This window comes from Herpailurus yagouaroundi, unplaced genomic scaffold (genome assembly GCF_014898765.1).
Source record: "Herpailurus yagouaroundi ecotype Mexico unplaced genomic scaffold, PumYag 188, whole genome shotgun sequence".
NCBI classification, from domain to species: Eukaryota; Metazoa; Chordata; class Mammalia; order Carnivora; family Felidae; genus Herpailurus; species Herpailurus yagouaroundi.
In genome coordinates this window covers 7,430,317-7,440,879 of record NW_024412419.1, presented here as the reverse complement: position 1 = coordinate 7,440,879, position 10,563 = coordinate 7,430,317, and the positions used below count along the sequence as shown (strand labels likewise).

The 10,563-nt window shown below is 45.8% G+C and overlaps 1 protein-coding gene and 1 long non-coding RNA gene across 2 annotated transcripts in view; both read right to left on the bottom strand.

Annotated features, from left to right (window-relative positions):
• Window positions 1–10,563, bottom strand: part of GRHL1 (grainyhead like transcription factor 1) — a 57,934-nt gene that overhangs the window by 29,557 nt on the left and 17,814 nt on the right. The window lies entirely within an intron of this gene.
• Window positions 931–3,694, bottom strand: LOC121044082 (uncharacterized). Its single transcript, XR_005797107.1, has 2 exons — window positions 2,953–3,694; window positions 931–2,676 (listed from the first exon to the last, which is right to left on the bottom strand). It is a non-coding gene; the product is annotated as an uncharacterized LOC121044082 (long non-coding RNA).

Sequence of the window (10,563 nt, the reverse complement as noted above, 5' to 3'; positions counted from 1 at the left end):
GAGCCTGGAGCCTGTTTCCGATTCTGTGTCTCCCTCTCTCTCTGCCCTTCCCCCGTTCATGCTCTGTCTCTCTCTGTCCCAAAAAATAAATAAACGTTGAAAAAAAAATTTAAAAAAAAAATAAAAGAGAAAAAAAATTCCCTAACCCGTAAACAAATATCCAGATCTTCATTTGAGAAATACTGCTCTATCCAAACAGCTGCAAAATGCTTGATCACAGGGCACCCCGAGAGCTCATCTGGTCTTCATCTGGACCAAACCTGACACCCAAGCACAAACACTGGCACGGACACTTCCTGGCAGCAGGTATATGCTCTGTGATTTTCAACATACTTATGATTTTTAAAAATCTTACATGATCTTTTATGATTTTAAAGAAGCCTACAGTATTAGAAATCTCAAAGAAACTGAGCATTGGCCAGTACACTTGGCCAACAGACCCTAAGGTTTTGAGACACATTCATCTACAGGGTGTAGTCCCGGGCCTTGCTGGGGCGTGTCAGGGCCTTCGGGATCTGGCCCCCACGCCCCTCACCCCCCACCCCCACCTGCTGCAGACCTCAGGCAAGGTCCAGTGGTCTCGGTTCTGCACTCCTACCTCCCAAGGCCATTGGCCCATCCCCGGCTCTGAACGCCTGGCCAGTTCCTACTATCCTTTCGTGGGTGGTAGTGTCCCCAACGGTCTCCTCTGACCCCCCCCACCCCCCATTCTGAGGGACGCTCTAGGCTTTCTGTTTTCTTCTGTCGATGGACTCATGGGTGGCAATCTCCCCCACTAAATTTTGAGTTTTCTGAGAGCTGGACCAGATCTGACTCATCTTTACGTTCCCAGAACATCCTGGCAGTACTTGGCCGATAAGAACCACACGTTCACTAAATAAATGACCCCAGCCTCCTCAACTCCAGCCAAATCGAACCACGTGCTGCTAGGATATTTGAGCTGTATTTATTGCCTTCTTACAACGTACCAGACTCTGGTCCTCAAAATAACACAGGAAATTGGTACTATTCTGACCCCATTTCACAGATAAGGAAATGGAGGCTTAGAGGTTAGAAACATGTTGCCCAAGTTCACAGGTTATTTATGTTCATAACTCTCCTCCAAGATGATCTGAACACCTAGGTCATCTTGGCGGACAGCAGATTTTTACACTTTCTGGACGTAAAATAAATATTTGTTGAGTGGATAATTAAATCGACTATACACATACCCTCAATTAATTCGGGAAAGATTACGATATTTCGAGGCTCACTGACATATATCTACATCTATATCTAGAGAGAGAGAGCCGGAAAAAGAGAGAGAGAGAGAGAGAGAGAGAGAGAGAGAGAGAGAGAAAAGTTCTAGGGTCGAGATGAAGCCGCATAATGAGACATGAGGTGATTTTCTATTGCATCTATCCACTCTTGTACTTGATAATGTTATCTACGGTGACCAGCTTTCCATTATGGAAAGTGCAGGTATCTAACAATTTTGCTTTTGATAAACAAATCTGTGACCCTTCACCCGCAACTGCATGCTATACTGATGGGTGTGGTACGGGTCTGCATTTTCTTCGATTCAAGTGTCATAGAAGGCAAGTCCCAAATGCCGTTTTCTATACTACACAATGTCTGGGCCTCGATATGTCAAAGCACCTCTGTAGGCTAAACCATTCTAGCTGCCTCTTTTCCACTGAAATTCGCAACAGCTAATCCGTGCGGGGGGAAAAGACAATAAGGAAAAAGAAAAAAAAGCCCAATCAAATAGACTGCAAAAATATTCTGCAGATGCAAGCTCTCAAAGAGTCACATCAAGAGCATTCCCCTTAGCGGAAAGTACTCTTTTGCCCTAGAAACCGTCAGAGTTTTTCTAACCTCACTTATGACCTGTGTCATTACATAGACGGTGTAATCTCTTTTGAGGACAGGCTTTATGCTTCAATCATTTCTTTATTTCCTCACAGTTCTTGCACAGAAAAGTATAAGAATTTGCTGAACGAATGAATGTATAGTTAACAAAGACAACCCTCTGCAACATGACTTCAGAAGCCAGTTCTTCCACACCGTAGCAAGAGATTAATTACCTTGCACAGACTTCCTAGAAGGAAATAAACTGGTCGATAATAACTGAAGTTAAAAAAAATCCTGGGGCACTTGGGTGACTCAGTTGGTTAAGCGTCTGACTCTTGATTTCGGCTCAGGTCATGATCTCGCGGTTCATGAAATAGAGCCCTGAAAACAGAGTCCTCTGACAGCGCAAAGCCTCCTTGGGATTCCTTCTCTCTCTTTCTCTCTCTCCCTTCCCCTCTCCCACTTGTGCACGCGTGCACGGACTCTTTCCCTCTCAAAAGAAAGAAAGAACGCATTACGAAAAAAATCCTTCAAGTCAGAATGGTGCTTTGCTCTTGCAAACAAGATTACACACAGCAGACTTTTGGAAAAGTATCAGCATATGGATAACCTGACTACCTATGTCAATATTTTATACCGTCAGTTACGATGCACAGATAGTTCAAGTGAGTGTCAACGGTCTGGTAATCGTAAGCAAGAAAAGACCTGACAGAAGGAAGAAAAGAAAAAAGAAAAGTCGGTTAATTTACCTATGGAAGACGCATCGAAAAACTGATAACCGACAAATGTTTTCTATTTCAAAAATGTACTTATAGATCTGTCATATACCCTAAAAACATCTACCTTTAGGGGCGCCTGGGTGGCGCAGTCGGTTAAGTGTCCGACTTCAGCCAGGTCACGATCTCGCGGTCCGGGAGTTCAAGCCCCGCGTCGGGCTCTGGGCTGATGGCTCAGAGCCTGGAGCCTGTTTCCGATTCTGTGTCTCCCTCTCTCTCTGCCCCTCCCCCGTTCATGCTCGGTCTCTCTCTGTCCCAAAAAATAAATAAATGTTGAAAAAAAAATAAATAAATAAAAATGCAGATCATTTAAAAACAAACAAACAAAAAAAAAAACATCTACCTTTGGCGTGAGCGTTACACGCTTCAGAGTCTGGCCACTCAATGCCATTTAACTCAAGAGAGACAGCGTTCAGTTGCGGCCGAGGCTCAGGCTCTGAAGACAGATAATAAAAGACACACAGGAGAGAGAAGGCAGAGACGAGGCCGGGACCAAACCCCGCGCTCTTGAAAGCACACTGGCACAACGATGCAGAGAGAGCTGAACAAGAATCTAATGGGAAAACTGTCCAGGGAAGAAGAAAAACAGGGAAAAAGTGACCCCCAAGTGGCTGTGAGCACAGGTTGTTTTTGGATCACGAGGCGTGAAATTACAGGTCCCTGTATTTTAAATCAAAGGGAAGCCTCCGTGCCAACTTCCTACTGACTTCATATTAAGTCACGAGATTTAGTTGGTGACGTGGTCCCCTCAGAGACAGCCACAGCCACCCTGGATCCAGTTGCCTCTGGGAGTTTTTATCACTTTAACCCAGTCTAGTATTAAAATTCAACTTAGTCAAGTATGAATATAATGTTTGTAATTTTATTCCTAGACCATAACTGATCTACTAAATTGAAAGTAGAAAACTCAGGACAAATTTTAGTTTTACTCTCTTCCACATCAGTCAAGGTAGCCACTCGAAAACATACCTAAAAGCAACTCTTCTTAGTCAGAAATCTCTACTGACATATGAAATTACAACGTGAAGTCAGAAGCAAAGTTTATTCCCGGCGCTCTTGGCTGGCTCAAGTCAGAAGAGCATGTGTGTGACTCTTCATCTTGGGGTTGTGAGTTTGAGCCCCATGCTGAGTGTAGAGATCACTTAAATAAAAACTTAAAAAAAAAAAAAAGTTTTTTTTTTAAAAACCTGTTTTTCCTTTTAAACATTTTTATTCATTTTTTTTTTAGAGACACAGAGAGACAAGGTGTGAGTGGGGAGACACAGAATCAGAAGCAGGCTCCAGGCTCCGAGCTGTCAGCCCAGAGCCCGCTGTGGAGCTCAAACCCATGAACCGTGGGATCGTGACCTGAGCCGAAGTTGAATGCTCACACGACTGAGACAGCCAGGTGCCCCATAAAAACAAAGTTTATTCTCACCCTAAATCCAACAACACTGATTCATGAGAATAAAATCACCATTTTCCCAGTAGGTTGGTAGGAAGTTCTGTCAACTGAAGCCAATGGGAGTGGGAAATGGTGTAAACTAAGAAATCAAGATCCAGGGCACCTGGGTGGCTCAGTCGGTTGGGCATCCGACTTCGGCTCAGGTCCTGATCTCACGGTCCGTGGGTTCGAGCCCCGCGTCGGGCTCTGTGCCGACAGCTCAGAGCGTGGAGCCTGTTTCAGATTCTGTGTCTCCCTCTCTCTCTCTGACCCTCCCCTGTTCATGCTCTGTCTCTCTCGGTCTCAAAAAAAATAAATAAATAAATGTTAAAAAAAATTAAAAAAAAAAAAGAAATGAAGATCCAATTCGTGGCTAAAGTCTGCGTCGACACTAACATTTACTGAGCCCTGCACAGCAGACACTGAATCCAGATCAGTATTCTTTTGCCCAACCAAAACCAAACAAACAAAACCAAACAAGCCCTGACTGTCTTACTTCTGCCTTGTAGCTCCTCGACTTACTCCGTGTGCCTGCCTGATTAATGAAGCCCCAGCAGGTATCAAAGGCTGAGTCATAAACTCAGAAGTAGAATCCAGTTCCGCTACTGACTCATCGGATCGGCCTCGGAGAGTCCGACCTCCCCACTACTCTGATGATACGAGGTGGTTAAGAAATCCTACTACATGGAACTAAAAGCTTCCAAGTGTGCAATTAGTGTTTGTGTTGTTTCTCAGACTACCGAACGACCATCAAGAGATAAGAAAAAGAATTGGAGGGCTGAGGGCGGGGAGGAGAGGGATCCGGGAAGAACGAGGCACGAACCTGAAACCTTCTCGCCTCTACGTGGGGTGTTTCCGTGAAGAAAAAACGAGGCCCCAGCAGTCATCGCCCTTTCGGTGGCCTCAGTGCTGCCTTCCCACACCACCCGTATGGCAGCTTCTGTTTCTGCAGACAGCAGAGAGAGCCAGGGAGAAAGTCACAAAGACAAGGAGAAAAGGAAGGGACAGAGACGGAGAAACAGAGGCAGAGAAAACAGAGAAGGGGATGGGAAGAGAGACACATAGAGACGTTCCAGAGGCACCCACGTATTAACCTCCCTCTGTTATATCCTTTAAGCAGGACCTGGTGAACTTAAGGACACTTGGCAGGTACAGTGTTTTGGCACCTGTTGTCCCAAACAAGTAGGACGTTCGTTGTGAAATGTGCAGAACTGGATGCAGGTGTGACACAGGCAAACACAGACCACATTCCGGCATCTCCAGGTTCAGAATAGGGCAGGTAAGCACATGGGTCATGAGGGCAGACTCGGCAGGCAAGCAGACTTCCAATCAAAATCCTGACTCTATTTTCCATTTTAAAAGAAGCTAAAGAAAAAGTCCCCAAGTGAGTAACGAATGTAGACAGCTCACTGAGATTTACTAAAGGATCTGAGTCTCGAGTAGAGATCTGCCGTATGAAAGAAACCCGAAGTCCGGGGCCCCCTGCTGCCTTGGAATCCGTTCCAGGTAAATTCGGTTACTACTACGAATGTCAGGCCAGAGTCGAGGCTCTCTGATTTAGTTACGAGTAGCAAAACTGGTGGAAAGGACAGATTTCTAAAACCACTTGAGATGGAATTTCCAGGAAGGATGTAGAAGAGGAGGGCTGAGGTGACAAGCTGTCAAAGAAGAAAAGTTCTGTAGAGGAGCTCAGTGTTTCTTGACAGCGGTAGGGTGGTGGAAGGGGCGAAATTGGACCAAAAAAAAAAAAAGAAGAGAGAGAGAGAGAATGAAAAACAAATTCAAGTGGCAGCACAAATGGTGTCTAAATAGACATGACGCTCCAAACCTGTTTCACAAGATACGGGTTTCACTACTGAACTAAAGCTTTCTTCAGCTGCCAAGTGTCTCCCTTGTCCAAGCAAAAACATCATGCACTTGGCTCTTACCCTCAGGCATGTGCTACAATAAATGTGTGCTATTGTTACCTGCGGATTCTGAATTTCCACCAGGATTCAGTGCATTTCACGTTCCATCTGGACGAACCCCTTGCTTAGGCGACAAGAGTATGCCACGTGAAATACTTTGAGGCCAGAATCCGGCAAAAAGAAACGAAAGCTTCAAAGAGCAGCCTTCCTCACAGTCAGACCCAGGAGAGTTTCTTCGAAGCAAACCTTCCAGTTGCTAAGAATTTAATCCGTATCAGCTAATTAAAGGCATTCTCCACAATTTCCAACCAGGAAAAACTTCTCACCATTTCCAAACCTGATCAAATGAAAACCCTTAAGACTATTCATTCCCTAGAGAGGAATATGACTATCTTTCTGGCACCAAAAAAAGTTTATTTTTCACTTTGGTAAATACGTACTGTCAACCTGCACAAAAGGAAACCCGTGGAGTCAGACGCATGACACTTCTGAAGCCTGCGTGGCTGCCTTACGTGGCTCTTTATTTCTTGTCCGTTTCCCCAGAGCTCTAAGGACAGGACACAGGGATAAGCCCGTTCAGTGCAGTCAGCCCAGCATCTGCCTGAACACTAAAAGCCTCTTATCCTTTGTTTTATTTTGTTTATTTATTTTTGAGACAGAGAGAGACAGAGCATGAACAGGGGAGGGTCAGAGAGAGAGAGAGAGAGACACAGAATCTGAAACAGGCTCCAGGCTCTGAGCTGTCAGCACAGAGCCCGATGCGGGGCTCGAACTCACGGACCACGAGATCATGACCTGAGCCGAAGTCGGCCGCCCAACCGACTGAGCCACCCAGGCGCCCCTTATCCTTCGTTTTAAAAGTAGCAATGCTGGGGCGCCTGGGTGGCGCCGTCGGTTAAGCGTCCGACTTCAGCCAGGTCACGATCTCGCGGTCCGTGAGTTCGAGCCCCGCGTCAGGCTCTGGGCTGATGGCTCGGAGCCTGGAGCCTGTTTCCGATTCTGTGTCTCCCTCTCTCTCTGCCCCTCCCCCGTTCATGCTCTGTCTCTCTCTGTCCCAAAAATAAATAAAAAACGTTGAAAAAAAAATTAAAAAAAAAAAAAAAAAGTAGCAATGCTTCCTGACTCCTCTCTAGGCCAGGGAGTATATGCTTTTGTTTTAAATCACCTGCTTGCGTTTGATTGCAATTGCAAGTGAGGTATTTGACTCCCTTCTCTCCCTCCTCCCTCCCATTCACACTGGAAATGTAAAGCGGTGAAACAAACCAAACCTGTCCCTGCTTAACGCAACCAAACATGGCAACACCTTTCTTTAATAGAGCATTTAATTGATGCTTCACTAGAATGGAATCCCTGTAAATGCATGCAATATGCTCAGTCCAAACAAATTAAAAATTACTCTCACAATGAACTCCAAATATTACGCTTAGACAAAACAACAAACGGTTATTAAACCCATAAACCTGTATCCCACAAGCACCTACAGAAAGCCTTAAGTTCAAGTTACCGGGATGGTTACACCCCTCTGACAGAATGAACTCTGCCAGCCCCAATAATCCCTCCCCAGGAACTCCACACATTTCTGCCGAGACAAGACGACAAAAGGGAAAGATAACCAGGGCTGCGTCCAAGCACAGGCCCCTCTCGGTAAAGCTGCTCAGGGCTCCAGTCCCCTAGGGGGGCTAGGCATTCTATTTTAATCCTCTTTCTTTTGTAACATGAGCCTCTCTCCATGACACATAAAACATTTGGCTCAGAGTGACGATCCTTCAGAACGCCTTGGCGCTCCTTCTTAGAGCCGACAGATTAAACGTAAAAGCACAAAGCGCTCTCGAGGATGGGTGTTTTCCCACAGGACGGGGTGCTCTGGTTCTGCCCTATCTCTGACGGCTCCCTCATTCCCTCCTCAAGGACCGTGGGGAGACAAAACGTATGTGGAAACTGATTTTGTCACCCCCCCCCCCCCCCGCGACAAGATCATGCCACCAAGGAAAAGGCATAGTTCCATCTATCCACGGAAAGCCCGATCACAGACCGAAATGCAGCGCTGCCTCCTGAGAGTCTAATGAAGATGTGAAACAGCAACCCGGCTCCACGACGGCCCTGCAGGAAAAAGGGCCGCACCTCCGGGCTGTCGCAAGCCATGGACGCGCAAGACAGTAACACGCAATCAGACCCCACGTCTGACTTCTTCTCGACACGGCTTCCTCTAGCAGGAGCCTGATGCCTGTCTGACAGCAAGTGCTTTGCTGTCAATAGTTTCAAAATGCAACCTGTGAACAGGAGCTGCGCCACAATGCACCTTCTGGTGTAAAAATTCAGAAGTCACCACCGGAAAAGAAATCTGTGAGATATTTTGTATCCCTGGGGCCCACTCCATCCAAGTTAAAAGGTCTGCTTAGTATCACAGCTACATCTCAATGATCAAAGAACTCTTGAGCTTTGCTTTGAAATGTAGCTATTTTCTTGTTTGCCATATTGTCTAGGTTAACTGTAATTCCGTATGTTCCTACACCATCAACACGGATCCGTCCCAATTAGCGCTCCTCTGGATCTCAGGGTCCCCTCCGAGTGGGCTGGTCCAATTTTCACTTGATTCCGACACAGCTGTCGTTTCTCTTTCTCTGTGGTTAAACATCACTTACCCAACAATCAACATAAATTACTTCCCGTTAAGCAAAGTGTTCTTCTACTACAGGAATTTATACTAGTGAATCCATAACGCTCCTCTATTAACGAGAATTATTACCCTTTCAAAGATTTTACTGTTTTAATGTACTCTCCACCCCCAACGTGGGGCTCGAACTCACGACTCCAAGATCAAGAGTCGCACGTTCCTTCGACTGAGCCAGCCGGGTGCCCCTATGGTTTTATTTTATTTTACTTTACTTTACTTATTTTATTTTATTTTTTAAAAAATATTTTATTTATTTTTGAGAGAGAGAGAGAGAAGAATGCAAGCAGGGGAGGGGCAGACAGAGGGGGAGACACAGAATCCGAAGCAGGCTCCGAGCTGTCAGCACAGAGCCCGACGCAGGGCTCGAACCCACGAACCGCAAGATCATGACCTGAGCCGAAGTCAGACGCTCAACCGACTGAGCCACCCAGGCGCCCCGGGTGCCCGTACTGTTTTAAACAGTCTTCCTGTCAAAAACACTTTCTGTCCATTTCAAGGTCTAGACTCTTGCCTGCTCGACAGCCGCCTGTGATGACCAAGTAGCAAACGTGCTCATCTAGAGGACCACGTCATTTTTTCGGTACTGAGCAGCTGGCACTGCCTCGTTAAGTGCGATCGTAAGGCACCCCGGCAGCGTTCAGCATAAGACAGACATTCAAAGAAGTTAATTCTCTCTCCCTAACTTCTTTTTCCTCTATTTATTTTAGATCTTCAGGCTTTGAGAGGCCCTTACTTCATATCACTAACCAAATCCCAATGCTCTTATGAACTCTTAGATTTACAATCCAAGCAAGATGTAAAACTCGAGGCCAAGATGTGCAGCCTACCCAGAACTAAGTATTGAGTGTTGGAAATACTGTAACTGAGGAATAAAACCGTCCCAATTTATAACTTATTTGGGTCTCCCAAGTCCATTTATAAAGTAGTATGAACAGCACACAACACCCTTCTGACTATAACACTAGTCAGAAGGGTTATATATAGTCTTCTGACTATAGTCAGAATCAGGATCTCAGGCTACCCTGCAAAAGCCGATTTAACCCACAGTAAACCTGATACCTGAATTGCAATACTGGCATCGTCAGCCTCCATCTCGTGCAGTGCCCTGGTCGTAGCGGGCACTGGATCCTTGCTAACATCATGAGTCCCTGGGATGGGGGAGGAGCACAGCCGGCTGCGGGTAAAATCTTTATACGGCCCAAGAAGGGGCCTGTCTTATGCCACCTTCCTCATGCGCCCTCCTCACGTCCTAGTCCTCTCTTCTCCATGTGACCCGTGCCCTCAGAACTCACAAATTCTAAACTTCCGCACCTCACCAGAGATCCACCTTTCAATGTTTCGAAGGCAAATGCTTCTCCCTGCCAAAAGTACCTCAAGCAGCTGATCTCAGCTGTAGTCTGAAGGGGAAGAAATCTGATAAAAGTTATTCCACAGGGGAATACGAGTGGCCGATGAAGGTTAACTTACCCAGAGATTCCTGCCTCTTTAAAAGATACCGGACTATCCAGACAAATCCAAGTCTGTGTGGAGGACAGGCAAATGAATGAAATAGGTCTGCACAGCACAGAGGGTAGGGCCACCTGGGGGACTGTTCCTATGCTATTTCTGCTTTTGAAAGCAGCTTCCTCCTACCTGCCGCTTTGAAAACTCATGATTTTTGACAAGTTTCCTAATATCTTCAAGTTCCTACAGTAATAGGTATATGATAACACTGATGGATGGAGTATACACAGGGACGATGTAAGATGAGTCCAGTTTGGGCAGTGTTTTTCCCAAAGTGGAACATAAGCCAAGGTGTTCAAGATTCAACCTGATATGGGATCAAAATAGAGTCACCTCCAAAGCAAGCTGCAGAAACTACAGGGAAGATTCAGGTGTCAACACTGGGACAGAATTCTGATTTTATTCATCCTGGCATGGCCAAAAGGATGTATTAGATTCTTTTTTTTT